At 41.9% G+C, this 17,165-nt stretch overlaps 1 long non-coding RNA gene across 3 annotated transcripts in view; it reads right to left on the reverse strand.

Moving 5' to 3' along the window:
* Positions 1-3,633: 3,633 nt before the first annotated feature.
* LOC311253729 overlaps positions 3,634-17,165 on the reverse strand; it is a 35,156-nt gene continuing 21,624 nt past the window's right edge. Inside the window, exons 4-5 of one of the 3 annotated variants that reach the window (XR_014621840.1) lie at positions 10,986-11,153; positions 3,634-4,092 (exon numbers count right to left, since the gene is read on the reverse strand). This is a non-coding gene — a long non-coding RNA (uncharacterized lncRNA). Of the gene's footprint in view, positions 4,093-10,946; positions 11,154-11,618; positions 11,769-17,165 lie in introns of those variants that run through there. The other 2 variants (XR_014621841.1, XR_014621842.1) reach the window with 2 other exon arrangements.

The following is a 17,165-nucleotide window of genomic DNA, read 5'->3' on the forward strand; positions in this document are numbered from 1 at the left end:
AAACATCCACTAATAAAATAGACCAACACATCTTAATCATCTATGTGTCTTAAAGAATATTTTTCAATTTATCATGCTAAAATGGATTCAGGGATGCAGGCTTGCTCCTCTCCAGCCCCTGTGTTTTGCAAGCGTAGAGGGGGCCACTACCTTGGAGAGGTTACGAGCACGATCACAAGGTAGTATGATGTCGTCTTCTGCTGCAAATCCCTGATCTTTATTCATCACATATTTTATGACTAGAAATGGGTAAACAATAATCATAAAAGTATAGCTGTAAACATTTGAGAAAAAATGATTAGTGAACTTGTTACTAAATGTCAAAACTTTTCATAATAGTATAAGCTTGAGAAAAATAATACTGATATCACACACAGTGACTTCATTAGTCTCTGTGTGTTCTTTCAACTCACCACACCTTACACGTCTTCATCGTCAGAGTCAGGATAAGGAGGAGGGGACCAACCAGGGTGAGGGAACAGATCAAGGGAATTATCTTCTGAATATGGAGGTGGTTCAAGTGATGCCATTCCAGTTGACGTTGAGATGGACCTATCTATGGCTCCAACAATTAAGACTCTAATGCAATTACGTCTCTGGAATCAGCTACCCGACAATCTGAAAAAAATTATTCATTTATCGTCATTTAAAAAGGCTCTCAAAAAGTACCTAATCAGTCAAACCATGTACCATCAAACATAAGACAATTATTGTCATGATTTTCCTTCGTCTCTCTCTCTCTCTCACACTTCTTATTCTTTCCTTATCATCTCATTCATTATTTCTGTTTTGTATTATTCATTTATGTATGTATTTTTTCCCCTTACTTCCTTACATTTACTGTTTAATCACTTACTTTTCTACTTATTTTTCATTATTGTTTAATTATTTTCCTATGTTATTGTTTTTAAACTGTATTAAATTTGATCTTTGAATATGTGGGTGAGGTTTTCATATAAGCCCTTTTGGGTTTCATACCTCCCCTTTGCACATCCCTGTCATGTTGATTGTTCATGTTGGTTTTTTTCTTTATATGATATTGTTTGTGCTAAATAAATAAAAAAAAAAAAAAAATGCAAGGAATGATGCAACAACCACACAGTCCCATGCAGCGCTGCCCCTCCCTAAACGCAGAACACGCGCTGTGCGTAGGGCCCCACGATCCGTGGGGGGGGCCCATTTTGCGCAAGGGGACGCTTTCTCTGCAAATGCGCAAAGGATGCGCATCGCTGCCGTGAGGCGCGCGTAGAGCACCAAGTCAGTCCGAGGCAGGAGAGAAAAAAAAGAGACGAGTAATCTGACACCGCACACGTTGCCGCAACAACTGACAGCACGCAATATCTGACCAATCAGCGGTCAGATGCGCCAACAGGCAGTTGGATGCAGGTGGAGAGATGGCCTCTAAACGGCAACATGAATCAGGAGCAAGCAAAAGAAAGACAAAGTGAAAACAAGAGGAGGCTCGTGCTTCACTTGAAGGTGGGTATGTTGTTGAAATAAAAAAGCAAACTTTGTGGCATAAACACCCCAGCTGCTAGCCTGCTAATCATGAGACAGAAGAGAGGATAATTCTGTCTAGATGTGGACTGGAGATCAAATTTTCCAGCGGCCCTGATTATCATTTATTGAATGTCTTGTTAACTGCATATACATTCACCTCTGTTGAAAAAGGAGCGGTTAATTGACCAGTTGGTGGTCGTATGTTGGCTCAGGTTTATAGCCTATCAATCTATGCTATCAGTAGAAGTTTTGGGCTGTTTTTATGGAGGTAAAATATCGCCATCTCTTGGTGAATTTAATTCATAACAGTCATATAAGATAAAATAAAATAAGATAAATTAAGATAATCCTTTATTTGACCCACAATGGAGAAATTTAAAGCGTTGCAGCAGCAAACAGCAGTGTGAATATAGAACCTAATTACTAAATGTATAAATAAGTATATAAAAAATATTTAAATATAGAAATATCATCAAATCAAATCATAATGCATATTATTATTAGTTGTAGTCGTATTTGCATTAATTGCATTTTAATCTTTGTGAGGAGGCTAGCACCATTGCAGGAACTCTCCCTGTTACAGTTGCCTTTGCTGAGCAAAAACTGAAGCTCATCAATGGCGCAAGAACGCTTTAGTGGCCTGGCTATCATAAGCATCAACTCAGAAGTGGCACAGCAGCTGTCATATGATGACCTCATTGATGACTTTGCATCCAGAAAATGCAGACGTGTGCATCTGTAAAAGGCTTGTTCCATTGTTGAAAGAGTCATGTTGTAATGGGGGGGGGGGCCTCAAAATAAAACTCTGCTTAGGGCCCCAATTTGGCCAGGGGCGGCCCTGGTCCCATGAGAGTTAATGCTACAATGAGCCCAGTGAGCAGAGACAAGATCAGTGCTTTCCATTTACCAAACATTGTATCAAACCAGCCAAAGGTGCTGTTAATACCAGAAAGTTCTCCACGAAGAGACCTCAGTCTCTCAAGAGCCTGGGCGACAGATCCGTCTGGGGCTGTGTTATTGGGAATGAAAGTACAGCAAGAGTCACCAAACATTACACAGACGCCCCCCTTGTCAGCCAGCAGCATGTCAAGCGCCATTCTGTTTTGCCAAGACATCAGAGATGTTGCTGACATCTGCTCAGCTAGTCCAGTGAGGGCATCATGTGTGTAGTTATGAACCTCTGTTGGTTGTAATAGATGTAATTAATCCAGTCCACATTTTTATTCAGTGTACACCACCAGCAAAAAGCTGTTTCAAAGCCTGCAAGAACCTGATTTCTAGCTTTGAATTCATCAGGGACACCACAAGGCACCCCTATAGCATCGATGTACACTGTTTTGTCAAAACTGCCAAGTGGGTTAGAGAAACGTTTCACCCTGTAATTTTGGGAGTGATGGTATTCTCCAACCGGCCACAGGTGTACCTGCGAAGCAAACATGGTTACTGCACACAAACCAGTCCAATTAGCAGGTAGAGATTTTCGCATTCTACCACAATCCCAGTAGATGTCTGGGTATGGCTCTATCTTATAGTCAAACGCATCACGCTTCCAGCGCCGACCATAAGAGCCATCCTCGATTAGTTCTTTGCCTGCTGCTGTCAGGAGGATACAGGATATGAGTTTTTGCACATTTAAGACGTGTCTGTCCAACACTGATACTGCCATAGGTGCGGTTGAAACAAATAAAGGTAGCACCCGATGCTACTTCAACTTGTCCTGCAACTGGTAATGGTGGTGAAGGAACTGAGAAACGGGGCAGCGGAGGGCAAGATTTGAACAGTGAGTGGCTGTACCTCCAGTGAGGTTGTGTAGATATTCTAGTGAGCAAACAGTCCACCAGACACACTACAAAGGGACCCACTCTTGGTTTGGGTTCAGTGCGACAATGAGGATTTCCAGGCAGACTGACCAGTGACAGGTTTGCTGTGTAGCCTTGACAGATGAGGCATGATGAGTTTGTCATTGTGCGTGCAGTATAATTGACATACTGCATCCACAGATTCTTCAGGGGCCCTGTCTGGTCCATAGGGGTCAGAGGTCAGGTGTCTTTTGGTTCTGTGTAGAAGTGCAGTGTTGTTGTGAGTGGTAGTGTTTTGTGAGACACTTTTGCTGGGATGAGTTGAAGGCCATAATATGGGTACCACTATGATGACAGCGATCCCCACAAGACAGCACAAGGTGCCTCGGAGACCGCACATGCCTGGCTGCCTGAATGGATGCCACGGACGTTGACGTCTTTCCATGTTGCACACAGGTGAATCAGTGCTTTGATCAATCGGCGCTCCGAAAGTTGTTTCCTCCCACAGTATGTCAATACTGTGACCGTCTGCTTCTCTTCCTGGCGTTATGAACACTCCTGGTCCTCAGCGTGTTGTGGAGTTGGGACCTTCCTGCAGTGGCTGGCGTGTGCCCAGGTGGCTCTCTCAGCGATTTTGACGGCAGTGTGGGTGGTGAGGAGGACCTGGAACGGGCCGCTCCACTTTTTGGACCTCCAGTGTTTTTGCCTGAGGTCACGAATCACGATGTAGTCGCCTGGAGTAAGGCTGTGGAGAGGATGGTTGGCCGGAGCAGGAAGGGCGTCCTTTACCAGTCTGTGGATTTGAGATAAAGCAGAGGACAACGTCTGGCAATATTGCAACATATCATTTTCATAGAAACAGGTCTCAGGGAGTGGTCTATTAACAGGCCCTACTCCCAGTTCGGGAGGCCTGCCAAGGAGGATTTCAAAGGGACTTAGATTTGCGCGCGCTCTTTTTCTCATTCTCATGTACATTAGCACAATCGGCAGGGCTTTAGTCCATGAGAGACCTGTTTCTTCACAACACTTTGCAAGTTTTGATTTCAAAGTGCAATTTTCTCTTTCCACTGCACCCCCACTCGCTGGATGGTAGGAGCAGTGTTGTCTCAAGTCAATCCCAAGAAAACCTCCTAGCTGTTTAATAGCTTCACTCACAAATGGTGTACCATTATCACTACTTATTTTCCTGGGGATACCCCATCGTGGTATCACACACGTCATCAGGGCCTTGGCCACAGCAGCGCTGTCCTGCTTTGAGGTGGGAAACACCTCAACCCATTTGGAAAACATGTCAACCATCACAAGGCAATATTTCTTGCCTTCACTTGGGGTTAGTTCAATGAAATCCATCATGACATGTTCAAAAGGTCCCTCTGGTTGTGGATGTGCTGCTTGTGGCTGTCGTGTAGTTTTACCTGCATTATGTGTAGTGCAGATATGACAGGATTGGCAAAATCTTTGAGAATAGGCTGTAAAGCCTTTTGTGAACCAATGTTTTTTTATCAGATCAAACATTCCCCCCCAAATTTGGCAAAATGTGGAAAAAAGTGTTTTGGTAAACATGGTTTACTGTCAGGTCCGTGCCAGATGCCGTTAGTGTATGTGCAGTCGAGTGATCGCCAGATTCCTTTTTCATCAGCAGAAGCGCTAATATCTGTGTGTGTGTGTCAGAGTTGGAAGCACTAGTGTCTGTGTGTTTTTCAGGGTCAGAGTGAAGCAGGGTGTGGGTGTGTCTTACTCCATGTTTTCCAGCAGCAGCTTTAGCAGCTGCGTCTGCTCGTGCATTTCCAGAGTGGTATTCCAGAAAGGAGGTTCAACAAACTCTGAGTCTATCCCTGAACTCTGAGTTGACTTACCCTGTGAAGTGAAACTCTGAGTTTTCAGTTCCAGGATAGCTGATCTGAGTTAGGTAAGTCGACTCTGAGTACGTTAACTCTGAGTTGAGCTCGTGCCTGACGACTAGTAAAAAGCCATCATCAATGGAGCTCCGATACTGTGATTCACCATGGCAACAGGGGAGAAAACAGGAAGCAGACATTTTCTGTGGGGAAAAAAAGTAACACGGCTGCAGCCGTAATAAAAATCACTGACAGAGTTTTAGATGCGGCCGTCTTTTCATTTTGAATTTAACATCACTTTCTTTTATATTAGCCTTTGAGGAAGTGGTTGAATGTTGTTCAGTGTTTTATTTTATTTTAGGCTATTTTATTTAATTCAAATCGGCTGAAAATATAAAAACAGTCTCACGATGGCTCCTCACTTTGGTTTTATTTCACATATTAAACAAAGTAAAAGTTTATTCAGTGGATATTTTAACTTGTAGTAGCTTTTACCACCAACAGATGCTGTTTAACACACATCTGTGTCCTAACATCCTGCTGAGTAGATGAACATGAAGTGGTGCTCACCTCCACCACATCCGCCAGAGACAGAGGAGCTGGTCCTGAGTCAGGTCGCTGGGTGACCAGAGGCTGAGGGCGTCACTCTCCCCCAGTACCCAACATTGGAGTCAGACACACACGTAGCCTACTGTCTACAGATTTAACTAGAAGTCATTTAATCTTATACTCAATGCGGCTGCAAACTAGAAACACGGACATTGAAATTACGTTGTTGGAAAAAATACAATAGGCTCTACTGATGGTTACTTTTGTAGCTATCTGTGGGAAATAAAGAAAGTCAAATGAAATGTGAGTTATTTCTCTTTTTCTGGTTGCTGAAGGTGATTGATTAACCTGCGAAGTGATTAAAAACAAACAAACAAAAAAAACAAACAAAGATGATTGTTCAGATCTGAGAGCACGTCAGCGATGTGTAGCCTGATATTCGCTGTGCGGCCGGAGAATATAAATGACGGACTGATGAGAAGCGGTCTACTGTTCGGTTCAGTCCTCGTCGGGGAGTGAGAGCTCATCTAAATGAATCTAAATTCTCCTCCTGGTGTAAAACTATGTGAATTATTTCTGCTTCAACATGATCGGACTGAAGGAAAGGACAGCTGCTGTCAGACAGCTCCGTCAGACTCAGGGTTTCTTCAGGTAAACCTGCCAGTGAGCAGGTTATGTTCACAGAGTCAGTTACCGCAGTAACAGACTCAGAGTTTAAGTTACCTCTCTTTCTGGAACTAAAAACTCAGAGTTTCTCTCATCTCAGGGTTAACAAACTCAGAGTTTTCACAAAACCCACTTTCTGAAATACCCCCCTGTAGAAACTGAATCACTGTTGTTAGTGTGAGCCTGACATTTACACACAGCAATGGCTCTGGGCAATAACGCAGCATCCAATAATGCAGAAACTTTGTCACCATTCAGAATAGGCTTTCCATCAGATTTTATGAATTTCCTGTGCTTCCATAGAGCACCAAAATCATGCAAAACGCTTAAAGCATAACGACTATCGGTCCAGATCGTTACTGATTTATCTTCTGCTAGTTTACAGGTCTCTGTGAGAGCAACTAACTCTGCAGCTTGAGCAGAGTAGTGAGGCGGCAAAGAACCTGATTTCAAAGTCTCATGTAGTGAGACTACAGCATAACCAACCTGTTTAAACCGGTTTCTGGGTTACGGGATGCTGAGCCATCAACAAACAAAACAAAGTGAGGATTAATCAGTGGAGTTTCAGACAAATCGGTGCAATGGGTGCACACCTCGTCCAACACAGCAACACAGTTGTGATCTTCACCCTCCCCCTGAATGGGAAGCAATGTAGCAGGGTTAAGAACAGTACATCTTTTGATCTTGATGTTAGGCATGTCAAGCAAAACAGTATTGTGTCTTAGCCATCGTGCTGTGGAGAGATGTGAGGTTTTCTGTTCAAGCAAAATTAGAGAAACAGCATGAGGAACAAGGAGAGTCAGATCTGAATAACCTACAGTATCCCTTGAAGCCATAACAGCTTTCTCAGCTGCTGCTACAGCCCGGAGACAACGTGGCAACCCAGCAGCTACAGGGTCGAGTTTAGCAGAGAAATAAGCCACAGGTCTAAGTTTCCCCCCATGATCTTGGAGCAGCACTGATGTCATACATGCATTCCTCTCATCAACAGTCTGTGTGAATGGTCTGCTCGGGTCAGGTCGCCCTAAAGTAGGTGTTGTCTGTAGAGCTAGTTTCAGGTCAGTGAAGGCCTTTTCAGCCTCAGGAGTCCATGTCACTAAATCATGTGATTGTGGGCTTTTACCATGCACCGTGGCACCAAGTGGTGCTTCTAACACTGCATAGAACACATTCCCAGGAACGAAAGAACTTGTTTTTTGGTTCTAGGCCTGGGAATGTTCTGAATTGCCTCAACACGATTGGGTGAAAGGGATTTCCCGTCGCTGGAAATCTCATGACCCAAAAATGTGACCTTTTGTCGGACATGTTTTAGGAGTCGGATCGTATCGCGTTCGCATTGTTCTTTTGTTGGCGCACAAATCACAAGGTCGTCCACATACTGCAAAAGTGCAGAGCCCTCGGACAAAGCCAGAGGCTCTAGACTTTTCCGCAACGCGTCGTAAACAGTACGGGACTCGCAAACCAGAACTGACTATCTGGATGAACAGGAACACTGAAAAATGCATTGGCCAGGTCCACCACCGAAAACCACTTGTGACAAAATTGTGTAAGGATTAGGAACTTGAGGAGCTCTCGGCTGTACAGCATCATTTACGACTTGCAAGTCTTGTACAAAACGCCATTCAGTTGGTTGACCTTTGTCTCTTATTTTCTTCACAGGAAAAAATAGGAGTCCTCACAGGAGAAGTGTCACAAGGCACAATTACTCCTGCCTTTTTCAGGGACTCAAAAACCTTCAATAGCCTCAGGTTTGGCAAGGTGTTGGCAAGGTCTGTAATCAGATTTGGGGGTGATCACCACTGGTTCTGCTGTTTTAATTAGACCAACATCATGTTTTCCTCGAGCCCACAGAGTCTTAGGACTTCCTGGAGGGCTGGGATGGCTGCAGCCTCAGTCTCTGACAGAAAAATGTGCGAGGATGTTATAGGTGGAACTAACTGAACTGTTCGTTGTGTGTGAGTGGTTGCAGAAAAACCTTTCTAAATGCATGCAGTTTTGGATTGTAAAACACATGTGGGTCATCTGTGGGGTCCCACTTAGTGGTTGATCTACATGCACGTGCAAAAAGACCCAAATCCTCCCATTTATCAGTGTTTGCTTTTTCAAGTGCAATGTGCGGCGCAGAGTTATTTACATAGTACTGATGTTTTTGAGTGGGTGTAAGTTGCACAGATGCAATGCATTTGTTTTCTGTCCAACATAGGTGTGTGATACACAACCGTTCATTTTTGTATTTGTCATCATACCATTTCTTTTCATACTGTCTATCTGGACCCACTGAAACAAAAGATGTACACTGAAGTGAGTCATTTGGCATGCACTGCACGTGCGTGTGTGGTGGGCCAGGGGGTGTGTGTTTTCTGGCCTCTTCCAAAAATAGACTGCAGATATCGCTCTACGGTAGCTTCCACTGATAAGCATACAACAGCTGATCAGGGCAATATTTCACAAACAACTGTGCATTTTCATGAGGTTTTATGACTTGAACACCATCTGGTGTGGGAATAAGAGTTATTCCCAGTTTGCACATGAGATCTCTGCCCAATAAATTTATAGGGCAGCAGTCTGACAACAGAAATGCATGTTTGAAGTTGGTGCTGTTATCATCGGAACATTTAAGAGGAACAGTAAAATGTTCACGTACTACTACACCAGAAGCACTTGCAGAGTTGACAAAGCAGACTGACATTTTAGGAGAGCTCAGAAACTCCTTTCCTTTGATCACTGAGTGTGTGGCACCAGAGACAACAAGGAAAGAAACCATTCTGTCATTCACAGATAGAGAATATGTTGGCATTTTCTTAAAGGCATTGTTTTCATATTTCACATATGTACCAGCTGGAGGTGAACATTTTGTTTCAAGGAAGGTTATTGCATCACATAACAATTCAAACGTGTGATCTGTAGTGTGCGATGTGGGTGTGTTACCAGGCTCCAGATGCGTCGGGTGAGTCAGAGTAGAGAATGAGAATGTCCTTTTTGTTCACATCGGAGACACACTTCTGGATCACAATAAGAGCGTCTCCAGTCACCGTATCCTCTGTGACCTCGTCCTCGATATGCAGCCTCAGTTTCACCTTTCGCCTGTACGCAGTCAGAGATCTTAGCAGAGTTCATCCGAGGTGGGAAGGCAGCTGTAATTACTGTATACAGCGCGGTAACAGCATGTCTATAGTCTTCATTTTCCACGTCGTCCCAGTCATGATGTGAGCAGCACGTGTCGCCACTTGGAAACTTTTCTGAAAGCTTTGACCAATCTGCTGCTCCCATTTTCAGGATTAGCAGGCGTTTCAGTTCAGGAAGGGTTGGGCTGAATTCTCGACAGAAAAGTTCTAAGTCCTCATCAAATTTCTTTCCACATGTACTCGGCTGTGGCAGGTGTGCCATGGCCTCTTTCACATCAGTATCAGACCTGGGGCGGAAAACCATTTGGACGCCCCGGGCTCCTGCCACCTCCACCATGGGATAGGTGCCGGTGGCTCCTGTATTATCTTCCTTGTTGGCCTTGCTTCTGGTGTAAGGTCGAGGAGTAAGAGGGGAATGTTCTCCAAAGTTTGCAGCAACAGATGTGGTTTTGGTTAGCTGTCCTTTGTTGGCACTGAGCTTCGCATCCCCTTGTTTGTGTCCCGCTGCGCTCATATCTGGTTGGGAAGCAGACGATGACGGTTTCTGGTCGTCCGGGTATGGCGGTGGTGCTGGAGACCGTAGTGGCGGTGGTGGTCTCGGCGGTGCTATGGGTTGAACAGGAGGGACGCGTCGAGGTCATAGTCCACTCTGAGACACTGAGGCATAGGACCTGGAAGTGGGGGATACAGAGAAGAAACCCGATTCTGAGAAGACAACTCTGTTCTTTTCTCATCACTTGCACTCTTCTTTTCCTTCTCATTTTGACTAGCACATTTACGTCTCTCCCTGCATCCACTTTCCACATCCTAAAGGCTTTCAAATGCCTTTCAACCTCCCCAAGTTTTTTTATGTGACACTTTTCTTTTTGCTTTTATCTCTTTTATTCTAAAATTAATCTTCTCCTCCAACAGATTCAGCTGTCTCATGCTGAATGTCCCTCCGCAGGGAAAACCAAACTCTCTCACCCAGACATGTAAAGGCTCTATAGCCTCATTACCATCATTAACCTTTATGTAATTTATGTTTGGGGCAGCCAGGTCTGGTCCTACGCCAGCTTCCTGTTTTTTTGCTGGATTTGCCTCCCATTGTTCTACTTGTCACTTGTCCCAGTGCACTTTATATTTATCCTTAAGACCCGGTCATTACCATGAATTCAGTTTAATTACGCTACAAATTCTGAAAAAAAGCAGCCAACCAGCGGTGATAACCTTAAGAGACCCCTTGTCTCTGCTTGGTTTCACTCGGCCCTGATTTGGCCCCCAATCCAGCGGTAAAACAGCTTAATAGGATAAACACCTTTTCTTCCTATTAGCGCCGGTGTTCCCAGAACCCGGTATTACTCTGCCCTGAATTGGTTCGAGTCGCCCAACTATCACAATGATCAACAGAAATCCAGCAAAAATTACTAATTTACTTAATTTTTTTTTCTTTTTTCCAAAACATAATTATAATTATTTACTCATTTATTTTCCCTCTTAAAGAAGTTTCGTTTCTTTCAGTATCTCACCGTTTGTTAAGCAACGTGGTCCTTTTTCCCTCAATAAGGATTCCAGTGATGACGGTCCGGGGCCGCAGCGGTCAGTCCTCTCGTCTCTTAAGATTTTTTCTCGAGGTAGAGGCTGGACGAAGTTTTCCTCCAGGCTGGCCGGTCACAGTCCGCTGCAGGCTCCAGATCCTGTCACACAAGGAATCCCACTTCTGACACCAAATTGTTGTGGAAATTTGTCTTATTTGTGAGATATCTGAAACAAACTTGTAAGAAATACCAGTTGTCTTTTAAGGATTTTATTCTTTATAAAAAAGGTTCATCAATCAACAGAGTGGCATGCGGTCTGCAGAAAGAAGAACAAGATGAGACAGTTGAGAACCCTTTTTGTTAAAGGAAAGGAATGCCCTGTGTCCTTCTCATGTCTGTACCAGGCTCCATTCCCATAACAAGAAGCACATATCTCTCTTTGTGCTGACAGTACAAACATTCGAGGATGTGGGAAGAACACAGTGAAGACAATGTAAGACGACATAATGAATAAAAATGGTATAGTAATGCAATTTCCCATTCCAGGCTTTTATGGTGAGGGATCTGATGTTCGGCTCCCATTTTAGGTCCTGGGTGATAATGGTGCCCAGGAAAGGGCAGGACTCCACAGAGTTGACTGGGGAGCCACACAGGTTGAAGGAGGCGGGTGGGGCTGGGTTCTTTCTGAAGTCCACTACTATCTCCACTGTCTTTAGAGCATTAAGCTCCAGGTTGTTCTGGCTGCACCAGGTCACCAAATGGTCAATCTCTCACCTGTAGGCGTACAGGTTTCCAGATGTTACCAGTTCTGGTCCCAAAGCAATTTTTTCAACAACTCAACCTTTGCATCACACAGTTTATATGGAGAAACAAACCACCCAGGATAAAGATGTTAATATTGCAAAACCCTCTAGAAAAAGGTGGACTGAAAAGTCCCCAATTTTGAGCATTTCTATTGGGCAGCACAAATTACAGCAATGTGGGTCTGGCAAACAGTGCAAATCCCATTCACCTAAGTGGAAACAAATTGAACAGAACCATTTAACAGAGTTCAAACTGGAATCAGTTCAATATAACAGCTCGCTTAGCTCTCTTTTGGTTACAACAACAAACCCAGTTATTGTCCATACTTATAAGATATGGCAGCAAATTTGGAAGAAAACGGGCTGTATTCAACCTATTTATGACAAATCCCCTTTCCACTCCAATCCCTCTTTACCTAAAGCCCTTAGAGATGGTATTACAAACCTATGGTTTACAAGAGGTATTACAACTTTTGGGAATTTGTTCAAAGATGGAACCCTTCAGACTTTTGAAGAGCTCTCATCTCAGTATGGACTACTCCACACCCATTATTTCAAATACCTCCAGGTTAGGCACTTTGTTATCTCCGAACAGGGTGGCCATCTTCAACCATTAAAAGAGCAGCCTCTAGATAAACTTGTGCGTAGTAAACAGGGAGTGGGGGGGGGTTTATCAAATCAAATCAAATTTTATTTATATAGCCCAAAATCACAATTCATTCTTTATTCTTCATTTTATCTTGAACAACAAGTAGCCATCAAAATGATATGTCAGACAAACAAAATAATCTGTTCGAGAGGGAACAGGAGGAAGCAGAAAGCTTATTTAGTCCTGTCCCTTCTTCACAACTTCCTCACATCATAAAATAAATACAACAAAAAAGAAATATATAAAAGTAAAATACAAAGTAATGACAAAATGATAAATACAACAAAACAATTAACAAAAAATCAAGGCATACTTAAACTAGCCTCCTACAATATCCTAAACTCGAAAAAGTTAATTCCCCAGTCACTCCCCATATACCACCAAAGTGAAGTACTGTATTCCATAACCCAGCCGTGATTGCAATTAGTTATATTTATATTATACATATTGCTTCGTATAAGGAACAGAAATGTAATAGAATAATTACATCCAGAAAATAGATAGTTTTGAGGTCTTATTTTTTTATTATATTTGTCAAGAATTGCTTTCTTGTATCTGTTTTTAAACTGTATAGAGCTAGTACTTTGATTTCTTCTTCAAGACCATTCCACAATGTTACCCCATAGACTGATATGCACATGCTTTTAAAAGCAGTACGTACACAAGGTTTTTTAAAATTTAATTTTCCTCTTAGATGATATTTACCTTCTCTATCTTGAAACATTTTTTTAAATGTTTTCAGGCAGTGCATTATTTCTTGCTTTAAACATTATTATTGCTGTTCTAACTTTCACTAAGTCCATAAATTTCAAAGTCTGTAATTTAAAAAATAGAGGATTCGTATGATCAAGATACCCAGCATGATTTATTATCCTTACTGCTCTTTTTTGCAATGTGCATATCCTTTTTAAGGTACTCTTGTAAGTATTACCCCAGATTTCAACACAATAGATCAGATATGGTAATATGTGTAATAGCGGATAAGGTCTAACGTCTCATTTGGAAAAGTCGGCGAACCCCTGGGTATCCCACACACTCAGAGTCTGGCAGAAGGTAATTAATATTTGTGAGATGCATAGAATGTTGAGAATTTTCAGATGGTTTGCCTATGACTCAGATTTTATTCCCAATAGGCACAACTCTAGTTTTAAATCATGGACATTGTATGGTCTCACAACACTCCTTTCACTTACTCGAAGAAAGCCTGTGCACAGCTTTGAGACCTTGCGGGATAATCACGGCTTGGCACGAAACAAATTTCATAGATACCTGCAATTACGATCATATATTGCTTATGAATGTAAATTGACCGACCTTACAGAACGTGAATCAGAATTTTTCCACACATATGGCATGCTGGAGACAATGTGGTTCAACTGTTGCTAACCACTATCATATCTTCTGGGATTGTCCCAAGTTAAATGATTTCTGGAGGGGTATCCAGGCTTCCTTAAGCACGTTTTTTAACACTCAAATACCTCTGGTTTTTGATGTTCTGTACCTGGGTCTTGTCTCTTTTTTGAAATGCAGGACCGAGATAAAGCTGCTGCAATTACTTTTGGTGGCTAGTAAGAAAACAATTACAAGGAGATGGTTAAGCCCGATTCAGCCTACCCTGGATGATTGGATTGGAATTACCCTAGAGATATTTAGGATGGAAAAATTGAGCTATCAATTAAGAATCCAAAAGGACAAATTTTACCAAATCTGGAACAACTGGATTTCATTCATAACCCCCACGAGAGCAGATTTCATTTGATCTCACTGGTAATATTACTTCCTAGATTACTTACTTAATTTCTGACTGGTTATTGTTAATTATTTCTATGACAGCAGCAGCGGGCGACCACCCTGGTTCCTGTACATAGTTCCATTTAAACTGTGAGATGAGAGATGAGATCTACAAGTAAGTTGTACCAGAGTTCTCTCTAAGTGAGCATGTAAATCTCATCTGGCTTTGTGTACCTCACGCAAATTATCAGTACTGTCTTTTAAGAGGATAACCTGTATCCACTGATATTATTCCATTACAATTGCTGTGTAATTTAAGTTATTAGAGGAAAGTGGGTACTACAAAGGCCGAACGTAATTTAATCCACGACCCATGACTATACCTTTTTTGGACTCGCATGCCTGGACGGCTGGTGATGCGTTTTTCCTGGACTCAAACAAACAAAACCGGAAGGACACTTGTTTTCACTCTTACCAATGTTGATATGCTGGTGTATTTATGTCCATTCCAAATAAAGATATAATAAAAAAAAATAAAAAAAAGATATTGTAATGAGTGCACAGTACAGAAAGTGTAGTGTTGCTTGATTCAAGATATATCTACATGTACTCAGCACTCCAATGCTCTTTGCCATCTTAGTACACAGATACTTAATGTGGGCCTTCCAGCAAAACTAAATTAATAAATTAAAAATTAAAACACTCCAAAATTTGTTTTCATAAACTCTTTCTATTGCAACATTATTCATTTCTACGTGAACATCTTCATTCATTTTACGATGTCCAAAATTTATAAATTTAGTTTTGTTCAGATTCAATCAGCGCTGCCCCTCCTTAGACGCAGAACACGCGCTGTGCGTAGGGCCCCACGATCCGTGGGGGGCCCCATTTTGCACAAGGGGACGCATTCTCCGCAAATGCGCAAAGGATGCGCATCGCTGCCGTGAGGCACGCTTAGAGCACCAAGTCAGCCAAAGGCAGGAGAGAAAAAAAAAGAGACGAGTAATCTGACGCCGCACACGTTGCCGCAATGATTGACAGCACGCAGCATCTGACCAATCAGCGGTCAGATGCGCCGACAGGCAGTTGGATGCAGGTGGAGAGATGGCCTCCCAACGGCAATATGAATCGGGAGCAAGCAAAAGAAAGACAAAGTCTAAACAAGAGGAGGCTCGTGCTTCACTTGAAGGTGGGTATGTTGTTGAAATAAAAAAGAAAACTTTGTGGCATAAACACCCCAGCTGCTAGCATGCTAATCATGAGACAGAAGAGAGGATAATTCTGTCTAGATGTGGACTGGAGATGAAATTTTCCAGCGGCCCTGATTATCATTTATTGAATGTCTTGTTAACTGCATATACATTCAGCTCTGTTGAAAAAGGAGCGGTTAATTGACCAGTTGGTGGTCGTATGTTGGCTCAGGTTTATAGCCTATCAATCTATGCTATCAATAGAAGTTTTGGGCTATTTTTATGGAGGTAAAATGTCGCCATCTCTTGGTGAATTTAATTTATAACAGTCATATAAGATTAGATAAGAAAAATTAAGATAATCCTTGACCCACAATGGAGAAATGTAAAGCGTTACAGCAGCAAACAGCAGTGTAGGAATATAGAACCTAAGCACTAAATGTAAAAATAAGTATTTAAAAATATTTAGATATAGAAATATCATCAAATCAAATCATAATGAATATTATTAGCTGTAGTCGTATTTGCATTAATTGCATTTTAATCTTTGTGAGGCTAGTATTTACATTAATTTCATTGTGTAATTTACCATTAAGACCAAAACAAAAATTAATAATCTGCTTGTATGGTGGATTTCTTGTCATAACAGGGTCAATGCTGAAGTTTGTTACTAAGGGTGACACGGAGCCAGCACCCAGTATGTCACAAGGGCCATCAGGCACCATGTCTACTGAAGCAGCCTGCATCTGTAAAAGGCTTGTTCCATTGTTGAAAGAGGCTGTTCATTTGATTTGTTCCTACTTATAAAAGGTTGTAAACCTAAATGGCATTCCGTGATACAGTCATTTTGTAAAGGGGGGGGGGGCCTCAAAATAAAATTCTGCTTAGGGCCCCAATTTTGCCAGGGGCGGCCCTGGGTTCAATGATAATTTATTTATATCAAACCAACTTTTTAATTTATACATTTCTTCCGTGACCACTTCCAAGAGCTGCTGCAAGTCTTCCCCAGAACAAAAAATATTTGTGTCATCCGCAAAGACAACAAACTTCAGTACATTTGAAACTCTACAAATGTCATTAATGTACAAAATAACTAGCTTCGGCCCCAAGACTGACCCCTGTGGGACACCACAGGTAATGTTCAGGTTCTTTGACTTGTGAAGACCCATCTGCACAAATTGAAGCCTGTTTTTAATGTAACTCTTTATCCAATCCAATGCAACCCCTCTGATGCCATACCTCTCCAGTTTTTTAAGTAGCATCCCATGATCAATTGTGTCGAATGCTTTTTTTAGGTCAACAAATATATAGAAGTTAATCTGCCTGATCTGAACCCATACTGACTGTCCATGAATATATTATTTTTTTTAATGAAATTATCCAGTCTTGTAACAAAAAGTTTTTCAATAATTTTTGAGAACTGAGAAAGCAAGGATACAGGTCTATAGTTGGTGAAAAGGTGTTTATCACCATCTTTATACAATTACTTTAGCAACTTTAATTTTATCTGGAAATGTTCCCGTTATGAATGATAAATTACATATATGTGTTAACAGACCCACAATTCCATTTATTATTTTCTTTAGAAGACTCATATCGATATCATTCTAATCTTTTGACGTTTTACTTATACACTTATTTACAATATCAATAATTTCCTTACTTTTCAGTTCCCAATATGACTGAATTTGGATTTCTCTCCACACATTTTTCCTCAACACATTTCTTCTCGGATTTATTTCTTTGGCCAGATTAGGACCCATCCATTAACAAAAAAACTGTTAAATTTGTCAACCAC

Source organism: Pagrus pagrus (genome assembly GCF_965226575.1).
Source record: "Pagrus pagrus genome assembly, contig: HAP1_SCAFFOLD_39, whole genome shotgun sequence".
NCBI lineage: Eukaryota > Metazoa > Chordata > Actinopteri > Spariformes > Sparidae > Pagrus > Pagrus pagrus.